General features: G+C 49.1%; 1 protein-coding gene across 2 annotated transcripts in view; it reads left to right on the forward strand.

Annotated features, from left to right (window-relative positions):
- GFPT1 (glutamine--fructose-6-phosphate transaminase 1) overlaps nucleotides 1-23,782 on the forward strand; it is a 263,939-nt gene that overhangs the window by 108,968 nt on the left and 131,189 nt on the right. The gene's annotated exons all lie outside the window — the stretch shown is intronic.

Consider the following 23,782-nt stretch of genomic DNA (forward strand, 5'->3'; position numbering starts at 1 on the left):
AGGTTGTTTTTTGTTTGACTCATTAACAATTTTGGTGAATTATTGGCTGTTAAGAAGCTTTCCCAGCATTGGCCTTCGAAACGTTATATAAAGTCCGTAGTTAGCTGCGTTGTATCAGGGTCGTTGGAGGCTTCTAGGTGAAAATTAAAGTCACCTAGTATGGTGAAGTATGGGGAGCCTGCGGCAGCTTCAATTATGTTGCCTATGTTGGCTAGAAACTTAGATCTCGACCCAGGAGGGCGATAGATTAACATGCCCTTAAACGATGATATAGCAGAGAGGCCTAATGTAAAGAGGAGGGCCTCGTACTCTGGACAAATAGTTTGTGCCGTAGTGAGTTTAAATTGGTCTTTGTATATTATTGCTATACCTCCACCTTTTTTTATAGGTCTATCTAGTCTGCATACGTTGAAGTTGATTGGGGTGGCAGCTCTAAAGTCTGGACCGGAGGCTTCGTCCCCCCATGTCTCTGTGATGAAGATCCAATTTATACGTATCAATCAAGTCGGCAATTTCTAGCTTATGTTTGGGGAGTGATCTTGCATTTATGAGCGCTGCTAATACTGGTTGTGGGACAGTTTTAGAGGGTTTGGGAGTTTCCGTTGTGCAAGTAGGGCTTTGGTGTGGGCCCATGATTGGGTTGGTATACCCGAAAAGTGGTGGAGCATGGGGCAGTTCTGCTACGTGTCTGAGATTTAGTAGTTCTGCAGCGGTGTAGATATGTCTTACCGGGTTTGGAGCCCGTCGTAGGACCGGAGCGGCAGGGGGGGTGGCCCTTAGCCCGTTCTGGCGCGGACGAGCGCAGACGAGCTTGCCTTATGCGCGCCTTCGGTTGGTCAGGTGAGAACAATTGCTTTGGATTTCAAGTGCTTAATCATACAACATACATTTATAGTAACAAGACATTAATAATGAAGTTGGAACAATGAGACAGAAAACAGACAATTTTATGCTGCGTCATATGCATTTACTTGAAACATTGTTATGTATTGTACGATAAGGCTGTCAACAATTCACTTAATTACTGGAGTGACATTAAATATAGTGAAAAACGACAGTGCCCAGGGACATAAGTGGTTTATACATGAATGAGACAAATTTATATAAAGATTATACACGGCAGAAAAAAGCTAAAATGGTCAGTATGAAAGGGAACCAGTGTCTATGGTAGATTGCATGGTTGCTTGTTGATTTAGAAGCAGATGGACTGAAAAATGTGAACCAATAACCGCGTCGATGTTTCGACCCTGAAGTAAGCCTTATTTTAAGAAAGCGCCATGGCGGATCTTCTTTAGGACAAGGTGAAATATGATGGGGGGAAGACAGTGCATTCTGGGATAATTCTCCTAAGACTGCCTTAAAAGATGTCGCACAGAGGTCGGTAATCTGAAGAGTTCAGGAAGACTCCAAACTGTGAGCTTTCAAAAAGAATTAGGAGGTGGTGGCTGTTTTCTCAATCTGTTTAAAATATTTGTAAAATCATGTGGGTAGGGCCGCTGTTGAGAATGGTGCGCACAGCAAGGAAACTAATGATTTGGTCCTCTGTACCCGATCCATACATTCCGGATTAAATCGTGGAATAGGGGTGCTCCTATGTCGCATCCAGCAGTCGTGAAAGTTTAATTCAGCAGAGGAGGAATTTTGGTCCATGGTCATGAGTTATACAGAGTGAAGTAAGAAACATTGCTGTAGACTGTTGTAACAAGAACTCAGTAAAATAAGGTAATAGACTGTAAAACATCCTGGATGAGATGACCAGAGCTAACATAGGGATTATTATACTGTGGCTGTAATTTATTTTATTTTGTTTTATTTGCGGAGTTTTATAAAGCGCTGGCCAGACCCAAAGGTATTGGAGGGCTTTACAACATTTGGAAAATCACACAGTTTAGCAGTAGTATACAAATTGATTCCTGGTGGGGAGCGGAGCTAGCTCGCGACAAAAATGGCCACTTGAGCTCGGCTCTCCGCAGTGTCGGAAGACGATCCTTAAATGAGCCTGCAGTGAACTGGTGGCAAACCTCCAGAAAACAAAGGACCAGCGGTCGGAAGGTGCTTGGAAGCCTCGGAACCGTTTAGAAAGGCTGGAGGTGGCTCACACAACTGGACCGAGAGCTGCAATTGGAGGCGACTGGCAGGCCGCAAAGCACCGGGCTCAATTGCTGGCTGACCGAGTGAGGCGTCATACGGAGTGAGGCTAACGCGGGGGCCTGGCGACGCACACTTGTAGGAGCGCTCGTGCATTAGGCCCGGACGTATCGGAGGCAGACGTCAGGGGTGCTAGTCAACTGGGGAGAGACTGGTGGAATCCCGGAGGCCCCCGCACAACGATTGAGTTTGGAGCGGAATCTGTCCTGTGTGAACCCTGGGGCAGACCTCGCTGAGGAGGGCTACAGCCATAACTACAGCTTGGGCGTGTAGCGCCTGGTGGTCCCCTTTGCAGTGTTTGTATGCTGCGGTGCCCCAAAGCCTGACCGGGGTGCCAGAGAGTGAGTAAGGACACACATAACAGGAAGGGTAGACTTGGGGCCTACACTCTGGCCACCCCGAGCGCTGACCGATGGTTGAGTGCTCCTGGGAGATATAAGCGAACCCCAACTACAATGCATGGGGGCTGAGCAATTTCGAGCAGGGACATTCTGTGAGGCGTTGAACAGCGGACATTGGTACCCACAGAAAAAGGCTGGAGCGCGAATAGGTAGAGAGGATCACATACATAGATCCCCTACCCATACCCCATCGGAAGGTACAGACAGGGAGGTGGCGCTTGATGTGGAGGCGGCACAGGTCCCAGCTCCCTTAAGGCCAGGAGAGCAGAAAAGAGCGCAGATACTGACAACAGCAGCGACATAGTAGGCCGGAGTGGCAGTGTCATATACGCGCCCGGTTTGTACGCGCATATCTCGACAACACGACAGAGCAGGTCCACGTCGCTGCAGGAGAGGGCTGTGCCGCTGCAGAAATGGGCAGGGGAGACTAGACTCAATCCAAGCTCCCGTTCGAGCAGAAGCGCTCAAAGTCACATGATGAGGCTACTGGAGAGGACCCCAGATCGCTGTCCCCCGCAAGAGATGACCCAAACTCTGACATCCGCACCATGCTCCAGTCCATGGAGAAGACGTTGCAGAGCGGCATAGCCTCACTGGGCACCAAAATGGACGCACTCTCATACAGGATGGACAGAATGGCATAGCGCATTGACAAGCTTGCAGAAAGGTTAGATATGTTGGAAAGACGAATAACGGAGGTGGAAGAAGCGCACACCACCCTAGATGCGGATCATAAGTTGCTGGGGAAAGTGATAAGAACCTTGCAGGAAAACAACGGAGGACTTGGAGGCGCGCTCTCGAAGATGCAGTCTGCGGATTACAGGCCTGCTGGAAACCACGTCCACCGGTAACATGAAGCAGTTCGCGGAGAAGTTATTGGTAACTCTGCTAGGAGAGGGAGTATTCTCTGCAATGTTTGTCGTTGAGAGAGCGCATCGGTCTCTGGGACCTATACCACCAGTAGGGGCTTCGCCGAGACCGATAATTGCAGAGCTACTTAATTACCGTGACCGAGATGTGGCACTACGCATAGCCAGGGAGAAGATTTTAAGGTATGAGGGCTATGAGTTATCGCTGTACCCAGATTTCACAGCACGAGTCCAGGAGGCAAGACGTCACTTTATTCCACTAAAGAAGCAACTCAGATATGGGAGTTGACTATGCCATGCTGCATCCAGCGAAGCTGAGGGTGAACAGACAAGGGTGATCACATATATTCACGGATCCCAAGTCACTGCAGCAGGCCATCAGACTTTGGGCGGCGGAACATCGAGGCAGTCCGGAAAGCAGGCTATTGGACGAAGGGGCCGTTGGTCCATTGGACGAGCAGGACTGAGGTAGAGTGCCTGTACACACAAGATGAGTACCATGTGAGGGGCGGGAGATTGGGATGGGAGGTCAAAGTTTTGGGGGCCTAAAGGAGGGACAGCCTTGAATGTGGAAACTGGGAGGCGACATGGGCCCTTCAAACCTACAGCTGGGGAGGCATCGTAGTTTTTTTTTTTTTTACAACCCTATGGGCCGGCCGCTATATCAATTCGTTAATTACATTGCAGCATCTCAAAGTCTTCATTGGATTATCTGTCTCTATACATATCAAAGTGGCAGCTGCGATAACGAGGTGCAGCACATGCATCAGTGTCACATTTGGTAGTGGTTTTTGATTTTCCATTTTTCAAGAACAACAACAAACCAACTTAAACGTTAGGAATATTAATGTGGCCGTGTGTTGAGCAATACAATCCAAGTTTCAAGTACCTCACTAGAGTGTCCTGCGCTAGTCCCTCTCCCATTCACTCAGGGGGCCCCTGGGTGCCATGTGTATGCACGAGTACAAATCTCTCTTAACTGTTGTTCTATGTATCCACCCCCTTGTCCCCCACCCTAGTAACGCAGTAAGGAAACCCCTCAGTGTCCCTGGCTTCCCCTCCCCCAACAATTCGCTCGCAGCTTTATCCCACTTCCTCTTCCTCGTCGGACTCATCTTGGTCTTCCTCCGGCAGAGGATCATAAATCTCCCCTCTGTATATATTCCATTTGGTCCAGATTTTATTCCACTTCCCCGGGCAGGCACGGTTGGAATATACCGCTCTTTCTGTTATCATTACCTTATCCATGTTTAAACACCATTGTGACTTGGTCGGCACTTCTGCCCACCCCAGTGTTGTGCGATGTCCCGTTTAGCTACCATCAGTCCCACTGTAACCCAGAGCTGCCCATGTCTAGAGAGGTCAGTAGGTTCCCATATGTTTAAAAGCCACCTCTTTGGTTCGGGCAAGAGCGACATCTCTAGTGTTTGTGAGACTGTTCGTAGTATTTGTCTCCAATATTCCTGAATCCGGGGGCAGTCCCATATGGTGTGGAAAAACGTACCTTCCTCCCCACACCCGCGAAGGCAGTAACGATGTTGTACCCTGTGAATGTGATGTAGCATAGTCCTAGTATAATACACCCTGTGTAGTATTTTCAGTTGTACTAGCCGTAGTCGTGCAGAGATGCCTACCTCCTTAGGGGACCCAAGTGCCTCATTCCACTCATGCTCGTCCATTTCACTCGTGTCTCCCTCCCATTTTTCCTTCAATGACAGTGTCGGATCTGGGAAGTTGTTGAGTAATTTACGGTATGTAAGCGATGTTGCACGTTCAACCATAAAGTCAGTGAGAAGGCGGTCCTCCAGTGGGGAAGACTCTGGCAGGTCTGTGTCTGGGGGCAGTGCCGTGAGTAGTGCGTGTTGTATCTGGATGTACCTATAGAGCTCCCTTTCGCCAAGTTCATACAGTTCTCTTAGCCGGTCGAAGGGTATCACCCCGTTCCTCTCCCAGAGATCGCCCACCGTGGAAATCCCTATAGTGTCCCAGTGTGAGAATCCCTTACTATTTCTCATGTTGCCTAATACTCGAGAGTCCCACAGGGGGGTCATTTTGGTGATCCTCCCCTTCCAACCTAGAGCAGCCGTCGCTGTATGCCACAGCTTCACCGTTAGCCTAGTGGGTCCCAGTAAGGCGCGAATTTTACGTTGGTCGTACAATGGACCCAGTAGGCTGTTTGTGCCTAATTGTGCCCTGTCAGCCTGGAATGCTGGCTCGATTTGTGATGCATGAATCCACTGGTTGATGGGCTTAAGGTGCGCTGCCCAGTAATACAGTTTTAAGTTAGGTAAGGCGATACCACCGTCGTACCAACCTCTGTGCAATTTGGATTGCGCTCTGCGTGCAGGGAGGTTCCCCCTTAGGAGGTTAGATACTAACGCTGCAACCTTTTGGAAAAACCTAGGGGCTACCGGGTAAGGTGTATTTTCAAGGACATATAAAAATCGTGGCAAGGTCATCATTTTGTAAAGTGTAGCTCTTCCCAGGAGCGTTAGCGGGAGACCCGACCAGAATGTAACATCTTGTTTGAGTCTTTCTAGGTGAGGCTTCAGATTTTTTTCCATAAACTCCGAGGGATCCCTAGTAACCTGAATGCCTAGGTATTTAAATGACGAACCCGCTATCGCCAGAGGGCATGCCGTGCGAGTGTCGGGACCTGTCCCTTCAGAACATACAACTCCGACTTATTCCAGTTTAACGTATAGCCGGAAATCCTTCCGTGTGCGTCACAGATATGCAGTAGGGCCGGAACTCCGCTCTCTGGATTTGTTAGATAAATCAACATGTCATCTGCATATAGAGACAGCCGGTCCTCCCATCCTTCCCTCCAGGATATGCCCTTGAGGAGGGGCGATGTCCTTATAAGAGTAGCAAGGGGTTCCAAGGAAATCGCGAACAATAAGGGCGATAGGGTGCATCCTTGTCTCGTGCCCCTCCCTAGTGGGAACATTCGCGAGATATGTCCGTTAGCTACCACCTGAGCTACCGGGTCAGCGTATAGCAGTTTGACCCACGCGATAAAGCGGGCCCGAATCCCAAGCGCGACAGTGCCTCAAATAAGTATGCCCATTCCACGAGGTCAAATGCCATCTTAGCGTCAAGAGCTAATATCACAGCTTGTGTGGTGATCGAGTCCGCCCTAGCCAGCACTTCGTGCAGTCTGCGCAGATTCAACGCTGTGTTTCTGTGTGGCATAAATCCGGACTGATCCGGGTGTATAATTGATGGTAGATGGGGCAGGATTCTTGCTGCTAGGAGTTTGGCCAAAATTTTGGCCTCGGCATTCAGCAAGGATATGGGGCGGTAAGAGGAGCATTCCTCAGGTGGTTTACCTGGCTTGGAGATGGCTACTATAGTCTCCGCTCTCTGATCTGGTGGAAGTGAACCCTTCTCTAGACATTCCTTAAACATCCCCAGTAGATGTTTACTGAGGGTCTCAGGCACTGCTTGATACCATTCAATAGGTATACCATTAGGTCCCATTGATTTACCCGGATTTAAGGCGAGAATAGCCAACTGGATTTCATCAGCGGTGATGTCCGCTTCCAACTCACTCGACACTTCTGAGGATAATGTTTGGACCTCGATCGGAGCTAGTACTTCTCTGGCCATCTCAGGCGTAATCACAAGTTCCGGGGTGTACACCCGTTCAAAGTGGGTCGCGAGCAGTTCGGCAATACGTCCCGGGTTCGTCCTTCAGACGTTGGATTCCCCTAGAATTGCCTTCCCGTTTATCAAGCCATGCTAGCATTCTCCCGGCCTTTTCGCCTACCTCGTAGATCCTATTTTGAGTTTTGGCTATGTGCCCTTTTACTTGGATGCGCAAGTGATCGTTGTATAATTGCTGTTGAATAGCAAGTGCATGTAGGGTGGACGGAGTGGGGTGTTGTTCGTGTGCTGTGGTCCGTTCTTGTAAAGCTACTTCCAGATTAGCTAGCTCCTGGGACTGCTCTCTTTTATGGCCCGTGAGGGAGTTAATGGCTTGTCCCCTTAAGACCGTTTTATAAGCTTCCCATAGTATCTTGGAGGAGCGCACTGAATGGACATTGTCATGAAAATACTGTGTCGTTGCTTTTTTAAGAGCCTTGCGAACCTGGGGAACCCTAAGATAAGTGGCGTGTATGGGGTATATGCGTTTGCGCAATCGTTCCTGAGAGGAAAGTGTTAGTGTAAGTGGTGAGTGGTCCGAGATCCCTCGAGGGTGGATTGCAATTGTATCTATATGTCGGAGACCATTCCCCAGTGTCAGGAAGTGGTCGATTCTAGATAGACTGCCATGTACTGCGGAATGAAAGGTGTATTGTTTCGCACCGGGGTGGAGGTGTCTCCAAATATCAGTCAGTCCCATGGCTGTTAAGAACCGCTGGAGGTGGGGGACCCCTCCCGTGGGGACCGGTGTGGGAAATCTGTCGAGTTGTGTATCCAGAATTGCATTGAAGTCCCCCCCCCCCCCCCCCCCCCCCCCCAAAGGATGACCTCGCCCTCGGGGAGAGTCAGAATAAAGTCACCCAGTTTTGGGAGGTGTACCGAGTGCAATGCCGGTGGGATGTACACTGAAACCAGATTGAAAAGCTTCCCCTCCCATTGCCCCTGCAGGGCCGCAAAGCAGCCTTGGTCGTCAGTCTTGGTCTGTAGAGGGATGAATCGTGCGTTTTTCTGTATCAGGATACCTGTCCCTCTGGAGCCGGACGTGAACTCAGAGTGGACTATCATCTTATAGCCTCGTCTATCCAAGGCCCTGGTAGCTCCCCCTGTCAGATGAGTTTCCTGCTATAGCGCTATGGTGGGTTTCTGTCTCTTGATTGCAGTTAGCACCAGCCCCCGTTTAACCTTGTTCCCAAGTCCTCTCACGTTCCAAGTCATTAGACGTAAGGAGGGGCACTGTGCCTCAGCGTCTGTCACCCCTTTCAGGAATTGGGACGTTAGCCATTTGGTATTATGGGATCCATGGTATGTTGGCTAATAAGTGTGTCATGCGTGTTGGCTACGCAGTTGCATAGTAAAATGCTGAGGGACCTCACGGAGGCATATGACCATTGTCCGTTCCACCCACCTTGTATTGACTCATGTGGAAGCCTAGGCTTTGACTTTGACCGTGTACATATATTCCTAACTGTAACATTACAACCCTTCCCCCATCCCCCCTCCCTGCTACCCTGCCTAACAGACTTTCAACTGCCCGCCCCCCCAACTGAGCAGAGTGCTTGACCCATCCCACAACCAGAGTACTTGCGTGTAGGGGGGAGAGCGTCTCCCCGAGCAGGCGGCATCCCTGCGTGCTTCCGGGGTGTCCATGACAGTGTCCATATGCAGCTGCTAAACAGTGTGTAAACGGTCAGCGATTGCCTTGACCTTAAAAGCCGGAGTAGGGGGTTCATTCCTCACCGCCGGCCCCTGTAAAACCACGGGATGGAGAGCCCTCCACCCCTTCTCGACCAGACGTCTGTGAGCCAGTCCTGCTGTCACCTCTGCGGTCGTGAATAGATCTGTGTCGCCTCCGCTGCCGGTCCACCGTGTGCCATCCCTCAAGCCAGTCCCGGGCAGCGTCCGGGGAGTCGAAAAACCATACTTTTTTGTCCGCTACCACTCGCAGCCGGGCCGGGAAAAGCATTGAGTATGGCAGTTCCTTTTCCCTCAAAGTTTTTTTCACCTCCAGAAATGTCCTTCTTTTCCTGGAGACCTCCGCTATGTAGTCTGGGAAGAAGGCTATTCTCGAATTCTGAATTTGGATGGCTGGTGCTACTCTTGCGGCCTGTAAGATGGCGTCGCGGTCCCTGAAGTTGAAAAGCCTCGCCAATATTGGCCTAGGCGGACCTCCTGTCTTAGGCTTGCCCCCCGGCACTCTGTGGGCCCGCTCCACCGAAAAAAAAGTTCGAGAGGCCCTTGGGCTGAAGTCTGGTTTTGATTATTTCTTCCACATAGAGGTTTATTGCACCCGTATCTTCAGATTCCGGCACTCCTAAAATTCGAACGTTGTTGCGCCGGGAGCGTCCTTCTTGATCATCCAACTTTTCTCTGAGCAGTTTGTTGTCAGTTTGTAGCCGTTCCATCGCCGTTTGTAGTTCGGACACATCTTCGACCAAGGATTTGGTGACAACCTCCACCTGTTTGACCCTTTCATTCATTTTCTGGAAGTCCGCCCGTATCAGGGTGACCTCAGTGGCCGTAGATCCCACCGTCGCTTGCACCTGAGCCAGGGCCGCCAAGACGTCCTCAAGTGTGGCCTTTTTCGCCCCCTCGGTCTCCGTCGTTTACCCGCATTCTTGCGCTGTTCTTGAGGAGGAGTTTGCCTCTCGTAAGCGGATTTGTCTAGTTTGGCCTGTGTAGTGCTGTGTTTGGGGCCTCTGTTGGACATGGTCTTGTTCTTATGGTCGTTGCAGTCCGGTGTTGAGGGTCAGTGGTCAGGCCAAGGAGGGCTGTCCCCTCGTTCTCCTACCTCCGTCTGCGAGGCGGCAGCGCAATTGACTTTTCAGCGCATGGGAGCAGTGTTCACGATGCTGCAAAGACCGCGGGTCCTTATGCTTTCTCCCAGGAGGTTGCTCCGGCCGGGGGTGGCTGCTGCACAAAATGGCGGGTCCGGTTTCTCGAACTTCGGCGTTGTCCGCGGTGCCTCTGGGCGTGACCCCACGGTAATGTCTGCCGCCGCTGGCTGCCGCGGGGCCTCACTTGTGTCACCGGGCCGCCGGAGGATGTTTCCAGGCTGTTCAGGCAGTGCGTCCCAGAAACCGGCACTTCCGGCCAATCACCGCCGCCAACAGTCTATTTCCGGCCGGCTCCAGACTGTACGCAACTCCGCTGCCTCCAGGAGAACGGTAGACCCCACCTCACTCCGATCTCTGCCAGGCGATTTCGAGCTGCGCCAAGGCCGTCGCTGCCTCAAAACTGTTCCGCCGGGTGCTGCAAGGACTCTGGGTCCGGTCCACCCCTTCAAACACCTTGAAAATCAGGATAAATATATCGGATTTCAGTGGGAAGCCGCCTCGTCACGGGAGCCTCTCTAAGCTGCGGCCACCATCGTTGGCTGCTAGCCATGCCCCCCGGCATCGTAGTTTTTGATGTACTAGAGACTCTATGCACTGGGGGGGGGGAGATGCTAAGCCCTAGACGATAGAAAGGGGTAACAAGATTTTTCACAGTTAGAAATGCGGTTCAATGACTGCTGTTTGGGAAAGATGTTAAAGTGCTATATTGATGGGAGGTGGGCAACGGTGATTACTGCAAATTGAGGTGTCTGACGCAAGCGTGGCTGGGAGTGGCATGGTTTCCTGCAGTTGGGTACTACACCTTAGTCGCAGAGCTACCTTCGCCTCAGAGTGCCTTGCACACCGGTTGCGATTTACGGGGGGAACGGGAGGAGGGGGATAGGGGGGACTTTTAGAGTAATAGCGCGGCCAAGTTGGGGGTGGTCAGCTGTGGGAGGGAAATGGGAGGGCAAGGGGTAGAATTCCTGAGTTTGGGGGGTGCAGGGGGGAGGGGGTTCTTGTGGAATGGGATGGTTCTCATAAGGTTTGCAGCAAGTTCTGCACAGGTGCACAGTACCCGAGTGGTTACAGAAAGGTTACAGAGGATCGCGGAAACATGGGCGACAGGCGACTCATCACGGCCAATAGCGGCAGCAAATCGCACAGAAACACTTCAAATACATGGCAGGGGTTGACGGGGGAGTAGAGTTGAAACCGGTAGACAGTCGGAGTGCCTTAAGTTGGAATATTAGGGGACTTAACGACCATCATAAGGATCGGAAAGTGCTCAGTTTCCTACATAGGCATAGTGTTGATGTGGCATTGTTACAAGAGGTGCACCTTCCGCAAGCGAGTGCAATGTTGAGATGTAAATTAACTCTGCAGGGTTTACGACACATGCCAGAAGGGTGATGACATGGGTGAATCCCAAATCCGCTTACACATTAGATTTGTTGGAATCGGACCCTAATGGACAATGTGTCATTTCGAGATGTAGAGGCAGAGTGCTGGATTTGGTGATAGTTAATACATATGGTCCCATCTATGATTGCCCTGAGTTTTTCTCGCAGTTAGCCTCCACGGTACAGAGGCTACAGGGTGCATTGATTCTGTGGGGAGGGGACTTCAATATGGTTAGGGACCCACGTTTAGATAGATCGGCGGGCCCACACCGGAAACCATCAGCTGCTGCGAGGGAGTTAGAAAGAGTGATGACATGTATAGACTTACTCAGCATACCACAATGTACACACACACACGTATAGATTATTGGTTGGCTTCCACTAGGTTATTAGAGAGTATAAAGACCTGTAAGGTGCTTCTACGCACACTCTCGGATCACTCACCGGTACTGCTCGCATTGACTACTCCCAAGAAAACAATACCCCCATTTACCTGGCGCTTTCCGCCGTACTCCCTGCTGGATCCGGTTTTTAAGGGGGAAGTAGCGGAAGCCATAGAAACATATTTTGAGGTTAACGTTGGATCGGTAGATAGTTTCCAAACGATTTGGGAGCCATTCAAGGTTTACATACGCGGCATTGCATTGGCCAAACATTCCGGGGTCTTAAAGGACATACGGAGACTGGCGAACCTAGAGCGGAAGCTGAAACAACTGGAAGACCAACGAGGAATGGAGGGGGACAAAGGGAGGGAGGAAGAAATAAAGGTCCTCATGGAAGAAATACCATGAGGCTGCGGACATTGAGATAAAACACCTCAGTAAATACGCTACAGGCCGCTCCTACGGGGACGGGGGGGAACGGCCGGGCTCTATTTTAGTGCAGATCCTGAAAGCAAAACGAGGTAGACATTTATTACGCAGGTGAGATCTGCAGAGGGAGACTTGCTTACGGAAGAAGTTGATAAAGCGGATAGATTTCGACAATATTATTCTGAGAATTGTGCATTAAAATCAGATAATATGGAAGACGAGGTGCAGGAATACTTACAACATATAGCATTGCCCTCCATTTTGGACGAGCACAGAGTTTTTAATGCTCCTAATTGAAAGAGACGAGATTTTAGAAGCTCTGGCAAGCATGAAGTCCAACAGTGCGCCGGGGGTGGATGGTCTCACTGCTAATTTTTATAAGGCCTACATAGATATACTCATGCCTCACCTGGCCACGCTTTTCGATGATCTGAGTGTAGAGGGCACCTTTCCGAGATCCATGAGGGGGGCGATCCTTGTGGCGATCCCTTAGCCGGGGAAACCGCCGGAAAGTGTAGTTCATATCGCCCATTGTCGCTTTTGAATGTGGATATAACATTTTTCGCAAAGATCCTGGCCAATCGCTTGGCCGTCCTCTCTCCGATATTGGTTGCTCCAGAACAGGCAGGATTTATATGAAACCGGAACCTCACCTACAACATTTGCACGGTGTTTGGCACCATGCAGCATATGAGGCAAGATGTAAAAGCTGTGGCGGTCTTTCTAGATATGGAAAAGGCTTTTGACTCAGTGGAATGGACGTTCATGCTGACGAGGATGGGGTTGGGGTCAGTTTTTTTTTTTACAACTTATCGGCACATTGTACCACAGGCCGACTGCTAGGGTACGTATAGGTAACTTAGTCACAGATAGCTTCCCCATCTCTAGAAATGAAATGAAAAAGAGTTTTGTTAAGCGCTACAGTTGCCCTGAGGCGTCCAGGCGCTGGGACTAGAGCAATGCCTTCCAGAGAATCGGTCCAACGGTTAGTCTACTTAGTTAAAGAGAAAAGTCTTAAGCTGTTTACGGAAGCTCAACAGGTTGGAGTTGGTTCTTAGATAAAGGGGGAGTGTGTTCCACAATTTAGGGGCATTATAGGTAAAGGATCGGCCTCCTGCTCTAGCTCTCCGAATCCTGGGAACCTCCACCAGGAAGGCATGTGATGAGCACAGATGTTTATTAGGTTGGTAGGGAGAGATCAAGGAATGACTGATTTCAGGGCCGGATTTCCAATAAGCTTGATGAGCGATGCACATTGATTTAAACTTGACTCTCTCCCTAATGGGGAGCCAATGCAAAGCTCTCAGTCCGGGTTTTATTGAGATTCTGCGTGGAATTCCAAGCAATGTGCGGGCTGCACAGTTCTGAGTTTGCTGGAGGTTTTGCAGACTGTACTCCGGCGCGCCGAGGTATAGGGCATTGCTGAAGTCAAGGAGAGATTGAATTAAGCCTTGTATCACTATCTGCCTGGCCTCAAAGGGAAGAAGTGGGAGAATTTGTTTCATCATCCTAATGAGGCCAAAGCAGGTCGCTGATACTTTGGTTGCCTGTGTGTTGAAAGTCAACGATTTATCCAGCCACACCCCAAGACTTTTTATGTTGTCTCTGGGGGTGGGAGGAGCGCCCATGCTCATGGGCCATTAAAGCTCCAAGGTGGAGGGAGCCGATGGGCCAAGGAGCATCGGCTCCGTTTTATCATCATTGAGCTTCAAACATGACTTTGTCATCCAACTCTTGACCTGTTCCAAGCATGTTGTTAAATTGGACTGTGGTTGGAGGCCGTTCTTTTGCATAAGGGAGACCGCTATCTGAGTGTCATCCGCATAGGTAATGATGTTAATACCATGCGGACGAACAATCCCAGCCAGCGGTCTCATGTATGCATTGAACAGCGTAGGGCTCAATGAAGAGCCCTGCGGTACCCCACAGCAAAGAGGTTTGCTTGAGGAGACAGATGTGTTTTCAAAGACCTGGAAGGTTCGGTCACTTAAAAAGGACTTGAACCAGGCCAAGGCTTCTCCTGATATTCCTAGGTCGGAGAGACGGGCTAGGAGGATTTTATGGTTTACCGTGTCAATGGCGGCGCTCAGATCAAGGAGGATCACTGCCACTGATCCTCCCTGATCCAAGATCAGCCTCGCTTCCTCTGTCACGGCCAACAAAGCAGTCTCCGTCTCATGTTTGGGGCGGAATCCTGTCTGGGAAACATCAAGCAGATGGTTGCACTCGAGAAACTGAGTTAAAATGATGTTAATGTGTTTCTCGAGGATCTTGGAGGCACGAGACAGGGCTGCCCACTATCGCCACTACTATACGCCCTGGTTGCGGAGCCCCTGGCGTGTGCTCTGAGGGAATATCATAGCCACAAAGGCATCAGCTTTCCGACATATACTATAGTTATATCCACATACGCAGACGATACGCTGCTGTACGTGAGGCAACCTGAACAAAATCTGACAGCGGTACTTCGAGAGGTGGTGCATTTTGGGGCATTGTCGGGCCTTAAAGTTAATTGGGCCAAGTCGCTGGTTTTCCCACTGACCCCAATCACAGAAGAATTTGAGATGGAATACCCGCTACAATGGACCACGGACTCCGTCCGACACTTAGGGATTAACCTACATACAGACCCAGAGACGATTTTGCGAGAGAACTATGGCAGGGCTATAGATAAACTGTAGGATGATGTGGAGGTTTGATGCAGGCTCCCCCTGTCCCTGATGGGGAGGACATCAATTATGAAAATGGTGGTTTTACCTAGGATGCTGTTCCTATTCGCTAATATACCAATAGTGCTCTCCCGATCCTTCTTTCAAAGACTTACACAGCTGATGCTAAATCTAGCGTGGGCGGGTAAACAGGTGAGGGTCAAGTGGCGGGTTCTGACAATGCCATACAGTATGGGAGGCCTCGCAGCACTGGATTTTGAACTATATTACAGGGTGGCACAGTGCTCACATCTACATGCTTGGATACATGGCTAGACGGAAATACCGTACCTACATATGGAAACATTGTTTGCCGCTCCACACTCGCCTCCGGCGACAATATTCGAAGATCCAGACCGTAGAACCGGCTATTTAGACTCATTGAATGCTACCAGACATGCTTGACACTACCTGTTACAACAACAGGCGGGAGCATTACTATACACTCCGTCCATAACCATAGAATGGGCTCGTTGGCTGGCTCCATGTAGGGACAGAGGAGTCGTTAGAGCTTTGCAAACGTTGAATATAAGGGCTGCGGGAGACCTCTAACACGGAGGGGTTGCCAAAACATGGGAACAGGTAGAGGAGGGGGCGGAAGTTACCACGCAATTACAGAGATTCCAGTTTTACAGCGTGTGTCGTGCTATGATAGAGCAGTTTGGAGAGGACATGCAGGAGTCCTCGGAAGTCCCAGAACTAACGTATGTCATAAAAACTAGCTCCTCTCGTAAGTTAGTTACCAGAATTTATAGGCTAGCAATGTCGCATAGAATGCATGAATGCACAGCAGCCAGACTGGCCTGGCAGAGGGACTTGCAACCCACAATCGATGATACGATGTGGCAGTACTGCTGCTCGAACACGCAGAGAATCTCACTACAAGGGAAGCACAGGCTTATTCATTATAAATTTCTCAACAATGTATACTTCACACCAGAACGGTTATGTAGATATGGACTCAGAGAAGAGGCGACCTGTGAGAGGTGCCGAGCACAGACAGCGGATTACATACATCTAGCCTGGTACTGCCCCGGGATACTGAAATATTGGGAAGAGGTCTTCAGGGAACTGGGGAGAATAGTGGAAATGGAGTTAACTCCGGATCCGGCGCTGGCATTATTGGGATTTTCCAAACTCTTGCCAAAAGCTGTACGCAGGTTAATAGATATGGGACTCATAACAGCAAAAAGGGTAGTGGCACTATGCTGGATAAAGGACCCAGTGGCAACAGTGCAAAGATGGTTGCATGACATGCTATACTGTTGTACACAGACGGAGAATTATAGCGAACTACTCCCTCCGCGCAGCAGGCCAAAACATTTTTGGGGATTGTATAGGACATTTAAAGGAGAGGGGACTGGGGAGGCGGGCGGGGATGCGAGGGCACATGAGGAGTTGGTAGAACAGAGTAATGAGGAAATGACAAAGGGTCAAGACGGCGAAAATAGTGATGTCGCTGCCTGCCCAAATTGGGTTGTTGGCTCAACAGCTGTGTAACAGCAAGACTTATTAGGCTGCTCTGTAACCAAAGAATCACTCGGAAAGGGTTCACTGTGGGAATGTGAAAGTATGATATATGGCGAACTCCTGATGGAAAATTGCTATGTATTGTACTGTACCTGTATAATAAAATGCATAAATAAAATAAATAAAAAAATTGATTCCTGGTGTATCGGAAGTCTTGGTGCACTGAGCAGCATTGAAAGCACGGAAGACACAGAATGAAGCAATAATGAGCGCGCTAAACAACATTGAGGGCAAATAAGTCATGGAATGTCGCACGAGTATGCATATAAACTCAAGCCGTGCCTCCTTTAGGGAGGGGGGGGTAGAGGGACGAGTCCTGAAGGGGATGACGTAGGAGTCTTAATGACAAAATGTCTGTGTGGTGCAGCATGCAGGCTTGAGTGCTTCGGCAACAGCTATCCCTTCGGGAGAGAACGTTTGAGGAAGAGGTCTTTGACCTGTCTTTTGAATTGTATGAAGGAGGAGGTAGTCCTAATATGGACTGGGATGGAGTTCCAGATTTTGGACGCGTTTCCAGAGGAGGAACGGGAAGCTGTTTTTTGTTTTCAAAGGTATGAGGAGTAGAGTGCTGTTGCTCCTGAGGCTTCTTGTCTGTCTGGCCTTCTTGAATTTGGAGGCCAGGTAAGCGGGTTTCCCTGTGTGCAAGGCTTTGTGCATGAGGCAGGCCATTCTGAAGTTGGCATGCATTTCAACTGGGAGCCATTTTAGCTCTCTGAGTGTGGGTGAGATGTTGTCATATTTCTTTACTACAAGGACCATTCTGGCTGCTGCATTGAGAGTTGTTTTGAGGGGAGCAAAGTGGGATTTTGCTGAACCTGTGGGGGAAGCATTCCCGTAGTCTAGTCTCGACAGCACCAGGGATTGAGTAGCTTGTTTGAGGTCCTTGGGCGGGATAAAGGGTTTTATTTTCTTGAGTAACTTCAGGTTGAGGAAGGGGCTCTTTGCAGTGTTCTTGATGTGTTTGTGCATGTCTAGTTTTGGGTCCAAGGTGATTCCCTGCAATTTTACAGAGTTCGTCAGGGTGAGATTGCCGTTGAGAGCATCAATCGCTTTTATCCATTCAGCGATTTGGGGGTTCTCCTCTTTGTTGGCGATGAGGAGGATTTCCTTTTTGTCCTTGTTGAGTTTCAGGTGATTTTGTGATTGCCAGTGTTGGACTTCTCTTAGAGTGTCATTGAGTCTGTGAATGTCGTCAATGGAGGAGGTTTCAAGGTAGATCTGGGTCTCGTCTGCATATAGGTGGAAGGGGATGTTTTTGTTTTTGAGTTTGGAGGTGTTGAGGGTTCCATGTAGATGTTGAACAGTTGTGGGGAGAGAACAGATCCTTGGAGGACACCCCTGTTGATGGGTTGTAGGTCAGACAAGAAGTTTCAGATTTGTATTTTTTGGGTGCGGTTCTGGATAAAAGAGGAGAACCAGTTTAAAACCATCTCTTCTGCAACTACCCTTTCTTGCAGTACCTTGATGAGTAAGTTTTGGTCAACCGTGTCGAAGGCAGCCGATAAGTCCAGGAGTATGAGTAAGGAGCTTTGGTTCGTATCGAGAGACATGTGTAAATCGTCAGTGACATTGAGGATCGCTGTCTCCGTGCTACAGCCTTTTCTGAAGCCTGATTGATGGGGGTCTAGAAGGTTAGCGCAGTCTAGGTGTCAATTAGAGGAAAACACACCGTTCCAGGATTTTAGTTAGGAGAGGAAGATTTGTGACGGGCCTGAAGTTATTCAGATCACTAGTGTCCAAGCCCGTTTTTGTCAGTAATGGCATAACTTGGTCAACTTTGAGGCAGTCCTGTTGACTCCGGTGCTTAGGGAACTGTTAATGATCTTGGTCAAGAGCGAGGCTAGGGAGAGTTTGAGTTTTTGGGCCAGCTGGACCGGTATAGAATCCAAGGCATGTGATGAGGGTTTGGAGGTGGAGATCATTTTGAGTATCTCTATATCAGAGATGGGATTGAAGGATTTCCAGTGTTTTGGGGGGAGCGTGTGTGTGGTGGCTTCTGTTCCTGGGGACGCGCTCTTGTAAGGGGGATTGCGGTTGTCATCTAGGGAGAACTCAAACTTGGTGATTTTGTCGTTGAAGAAGTTGGCGAAGTTCTCACACAGGTTTTTAGGAGGCCTAAATTGAGGATGAAGGGGGTTTGGAAGTTTGTAGTCTGATAAGGTTGAAGAGTTTCTTGGGCCTGTTTTTAGCATTGTCTAAAGCATTGCAGATGAAGGAAGTCTTTTCGTTTTTGATTTTCTTTTTTTGTACTTCCTGCATATTGATTTGAGCTGGTCGCGGCGGATTGTGGACGGGTTGTTCCGCCAGAGTCTTTCTGCGGCTCTTAGTTGTCTTCTATCGGAGTTTGTCTGTGTTAAACCAGGATCTAGATGGGATGTTTCTGGTTCTTTTTAGCTTCAGTGGTGCTTTTTTGTCTAGAATGTCTGTCAAAGATGTGTTGTAGTGAGAGGTGAGTTATGTTGTGTTGAGAACATCTGTGGAGGTGGGAAGAAGAGAGCTTAACCCTTCCTCCAAGTCAACCAGGGAAACTGAGTTCAATTTCTCACCCAGTGGGGGAGATCTTGTGTAGGGGGCTGGTCTGGGATCATTTGGTTAAATAAGATGATGTGGTGGTCAGACCAGTCAACGGGCAGGATATGGTCGATGGTGACTGTGTCCGGTGGGGCAATAATGGCATCCTGGGTTGATCCTCTGTTGTGGCTTTCCTCTGTGCAGTGTTGGGTGAGGTTGTTATTGTGTAGGAGCTCGTTCAGGGTTTGGATTAGCGGGTCATTTTTCTCATTCCAGTGAAGGTTGAGGTCCCCTAGAATAAGGTTGTTGGTGTCCTGGAGTGAACAGTGAGTTATCAGGTCTGACAAGTGATCTCCGAATGCGGAAGTGGTGCCAGAGGTGGCAGATGGTAGATGAGGTGGCAAATTAGTGTTTTGTTGTTGGTGGTTAGACATTCAAAGGTGTTGTAATTGAAGGTGTTGGTTTCCGTCACAGAGATGTTGTTCTTGTGTATGATTGCTACACTCCCACCTCGCTGTTTTTTCTGTATTTGTTGATGATTGCAATACCTGGGGTATCAGCATGTCCATGTTTAGAGAGGAGAACTCATTTAGCCATGTCTCTGTGATGAACGTGATGTCGATGTTATGGGTAAGGATGGTTTCTGCTAGCTCTGTTTAGTGTTTGGTGGCTGATCTGCAGTTTATAGGCATTCCGTTGGTGAAGGTCCTATCGTTGTTGTGGTTCATCATTAGTGGGGCCCTGGGAATGTTAGTGAAGAAGACTAGGGATCTTGAACCTCTGGGTGGGGAGTGGTCTTTTCTTACACCAGTGGTGACCTGGATCTTGGATTTTGGGGTGATAGTGGGGGGAGAGTCCTAAGATGAGGCAAGGTCCAACGCTTTGCTCGTGGACATAACAGCTCTTGTTCTTTTGGGTCTCTGTGTCTGGTTTAGAAGGGGGGATGAGTTTCAACTAGGTCCAAGAGCCTTGGAAGGCACTGGATGTTTGGTGCTAGAGAAAGTGCGAGTCTGGTGAGGGCGTTGACTGGGTCCTCGTAGTGTTGAGGTTCAGTAAGATTTTGTTAAGGCCCATGATTATAGTTTTGAGTTGGCTTTCTAGTAGAGCGAGACGCTGCATCGTCTCACTAGAGGCGGGTTTGGGGTGTTCTGTGCGGGGTGGTCTCGAGAATGGGGGTGCTTGTACGTGTTATGCCGGAAATTGAGGTGCATGATGTCCGTGTTATCAGTATGTGTGCCCGTGGGCAAGGGGAGTGAGGAATCACAAAGTGATGCTGGCGTCCTCTTGCGTGTGTGTGTAAAGAGGGGCTGCTGGGAGTCTTAGATTTGGGGTTGGGGACGAAAGTAGTTGGTTGGGGGTGGTATAATGCGCCAAACCTTGGTCATCCTAATCTGTGGGTCATCCTAATCTGTCTGTGTCTAACAGTTTGCCATGGTTCCAGTCTGATTGGCAAGACTTGCAGCATCTCACGTTAATGAAACCCTAGGAAAAATCACAGAGGAGAATCCAGTCTTCTAAATGGGTATGTGGTGGATGGAGGAATAGAAGAGTGTTGAAGAAATCTCTTCAATTCAACAACGCTGCCATTCTTTCAGAGCACATGCCATCTTGTATGCTGCCTAAGACAAAAGAGCAGTGGGAGAGTAGGAGCATCAGAAAGTTATATTGAAACTAGTAACATTTGGGAAACTTGTTTTGCTCCATTTCAGGAAGCTTGTACAATTAACTTTTTGTTTCTAATTGATAAATCCAACGGCAGATTCCTCACTTTAACCACCAGCCTTCAAACTGTTGAGGAAACCTGCCAGATCCAGTTATCCAACACACTGATAGATAGTGCCAGGGGGCTCTTCATTTACTTCGTACCACCCCAGAAGTGATAAAGTGGAGCTGGATTGAAACGTCAACCCTACATGCTGATATCAGTGCCTTTCTATCTTTCAGAGCCCTTTGACGTGGATCTGAATCCCTGCCCTCAACTTTGTTGGTTTTCCGACCACTTTCAGAATGTTATAGGGAAAATGTCTTGCCTGCAAACAGGACTCCGATTGTGCCAAGAATTCAGGTAGCACAAGTTGGTCAAGGATTCACACAGTGTGTTCCTTCAGTGTTTGAACTCCGGTCATGATTCAAAGCTGTGCGATAACTGTGTCCTTGTACCTGAAGGTGATCTGGGAGCCCGAGGTAAAACTCTACGTCGCCGAACATAAGAAAGGGTTCTTGTTGAAAATGGATCCTGCTCCTCTTCATGGCCTGTTCAGGAGTTATTCCAGTCTGAAGTCTCATTACTACATGAAGGCTTTCGGTAGTTGCAACACCATAAACGGAAGAAGGCCAATCTGGACTTTACCCCATCCTGCTACTCTAATTCAGACGAGAAGACTCAACACCACCTATCTAGAGGTCATACCCCACAGACGTCTTCAGAATTCAATCTGGTCCTGACATTACCCGAATTCCCCAGCATGTTGTCCCCCCGCAGCAAATTGCGGCCTTTAAAAAAGCCATACTGCAGCTTTTTGAGACTTCTGGCTCCTCTGACCTTCCTTTGGGACTACTGAATGACGCCAGATGGACTTCACCAGCAGACTCTCCCTCTGTGCTAGCTGACCCAGAGGGAATCATGCCTGTTTGGTGCCAGTCGTGTTTCCTCTCTAGCCCCGAGCTCCATGCCAGTCCATTCTGTCATTGATCCACATTCAGTCCACCACTTGTTGTTTTTGCAATTGCCGCCCTAAGTGCGCTGGGGATGCCCAGACGTGGGTCCCAGGCACTCCACACCACTTGGAGTCAAGCTAGCCGGGCTGATGAGAGGTGTTACCTCGAAACCGGTCCGGTCCTCGGATGCTTGATTCCGTTCTGGGAAGGACATGGCTTTTGTAGTTCGGACTGGACTGTTCCCATGGGGCAACAGGGTCAGAGCTGATTTGCATATCGCCATTGTCTAACCCAGGGTGGTGTGGAGTGCAAAAAAACGATGGATTTGGGCCCAGATCTTTTGACTGGGGGAGTGTGTGACATTGATCCACATTCAGTCCATCACTTGTTGTTTTTGCAAGTCCATTCTGTGCTGGCGCCGATCCGGACTCTGCTGGCACGGCCCGGACCATAGCTTCACACAAGTATCTGACCATGAGCCATTGACTGCTTGCACCAGACGTATGTTGCGCTAGACTATAATCAAGGCATAGCAGACTTTTATGATTTACTTCTGACTCAATGTCCGTACTATCAGAGACTGGAGGCCTTATTTTAATCCCGCGCTACTGCTTTTCACGTAATGCAAAACATTCCTCATTTACACTGACTAGGAGGTAGGTAACTTGCTTTCCCCTCTGTAGACTGATGATGGGCTCTACCTGGATATACAAAATGCCAGTGAGATGGATACATCTCTCAAGATTGAACAAGACTTATAGCCTGGGTTTACCAGTGGAAGAAAGTGTCTTTTTTTCAGTAGTTGTGCAAAGGACCGCAGAAGTGCTTGATTCACAGTTTTTTTTATTACATTTTATTGAAAATACAAAATAAGACAGAGACATGGCATTCTTGTAGTTTCAGGCACCAATCACAGTTGGCTATATTACAAGACTGCTTGATTCACAGCTGCCTACTTTTGACCATGAGGCACAGGGTCAGACTGATTTGCATATAGCCATGTGTGAACTGGGGTGGCAGAGTGGGCTAAAGAACGGTGATGGATTAGACCCAGATCTTTTGACTGGGTGTGAGTGTTTGATTGATTCAGATGCTCCGTCCATCACCACCCCCTTTTGTACCGCTTTTGGCCGCCATAAGTGTGGCAGGATATGTTCAGACGTGAGTCCCTTGCTCACTTTGCCACTGGATTCAAGCAGGCTTAAGGCGGCTGGAATGCCAGAAACCGGTCCTCGGAAGCTTGTTTCCGGTCCAGGGAAGACATGGCTTGGCAGTTCGGGCTGGACTGTTCCCATGAGGCACAGGGTCAGATTGATTTGCATATAGCCATGTCTGAACTGGGGTGGCAGAGTGGGCTAAAGAACGGTGATGGATTAAACCCAGATCTTTTGACTAGGTGTGAGTGTTTGATTCAGATGCTCCGTCCATCACCACCCCCTTTTGTACTACTGTTGAAAACAAGGCACACTTGTTAACTGAGATCATTTAGCCAGGCCCAACTTCTTTGAGCCACTATTTCCTTTGAGCGCAGCTCTTACAGACACCGATATGGCAACTTGGTGCAAGCTGTGCTCGGGCCCTCTGGTCCGTCGACCAGCTACCAGGTGACATAGTCCGGCCTCCGTTGATCATGATTTTTCTGACGAAGCTCCCTACCACTTAACGTTGGTGGTAAGAGTGTCAATTAATAAAGTCACCCCAATGCCCTTCTGACCATCGTCCAGATAGTTGAAATATTTGTTCTTTAAGGTCAATGAATGCAGTGTGCCTTCTGGGCCTCTATAGCCATCTTTATGGGATATGACCAATGAAATCTTGTTGACTGTCCTGGAATACCTCAGGGCCTCCCTGGCTCAAACAATACAGGATGGCCGGGTTGTGGTAAAGTATACCCGTGTGCTGGTTTAGACACATGGACTGTTTGGGTGGGCAGAGTCGTTGGCACCATTGACGTGCTTAGAAGGCACGCCTTGATATGGTCAACCAGATTTTAAGGGGAAGTCCAGGTGTCCCTAATGAACAGTTTAGGGTTAGTTCCAGGGGACCAGCATAGAGGCATAGCCTGCCTTCCTAACCTTTCAAGAATGGGTTCCCATTCCAGTTTATTGGTCGGTAACATTTAAATGGTTTGTGATCGGAATTATGGTTCCTGACCATTGATACATTTCTTACTGATTCTGTATGGGAGAAAGACGCATATCACGAACCATCCTAATGTCAAATTGGTATCCATTGCCATTTATATGTTAGGAATCAGTAGAACTTCACTGACGCCTAAAAT

This window comes from Lissotriton vulgaris, chromosome 11 (genome assembly GCF_964263255.1).
Source record: "Lissotriton vulgaris chromosome 11, aLisVul1.2, whole genome shotgun sequence".
Lineage (NCBI taxonomy): Eukaryota > Metazoa > Chordata > Amphibia > Caudata > Salamandridae > Lissotriton > Lissotriton vulgaris.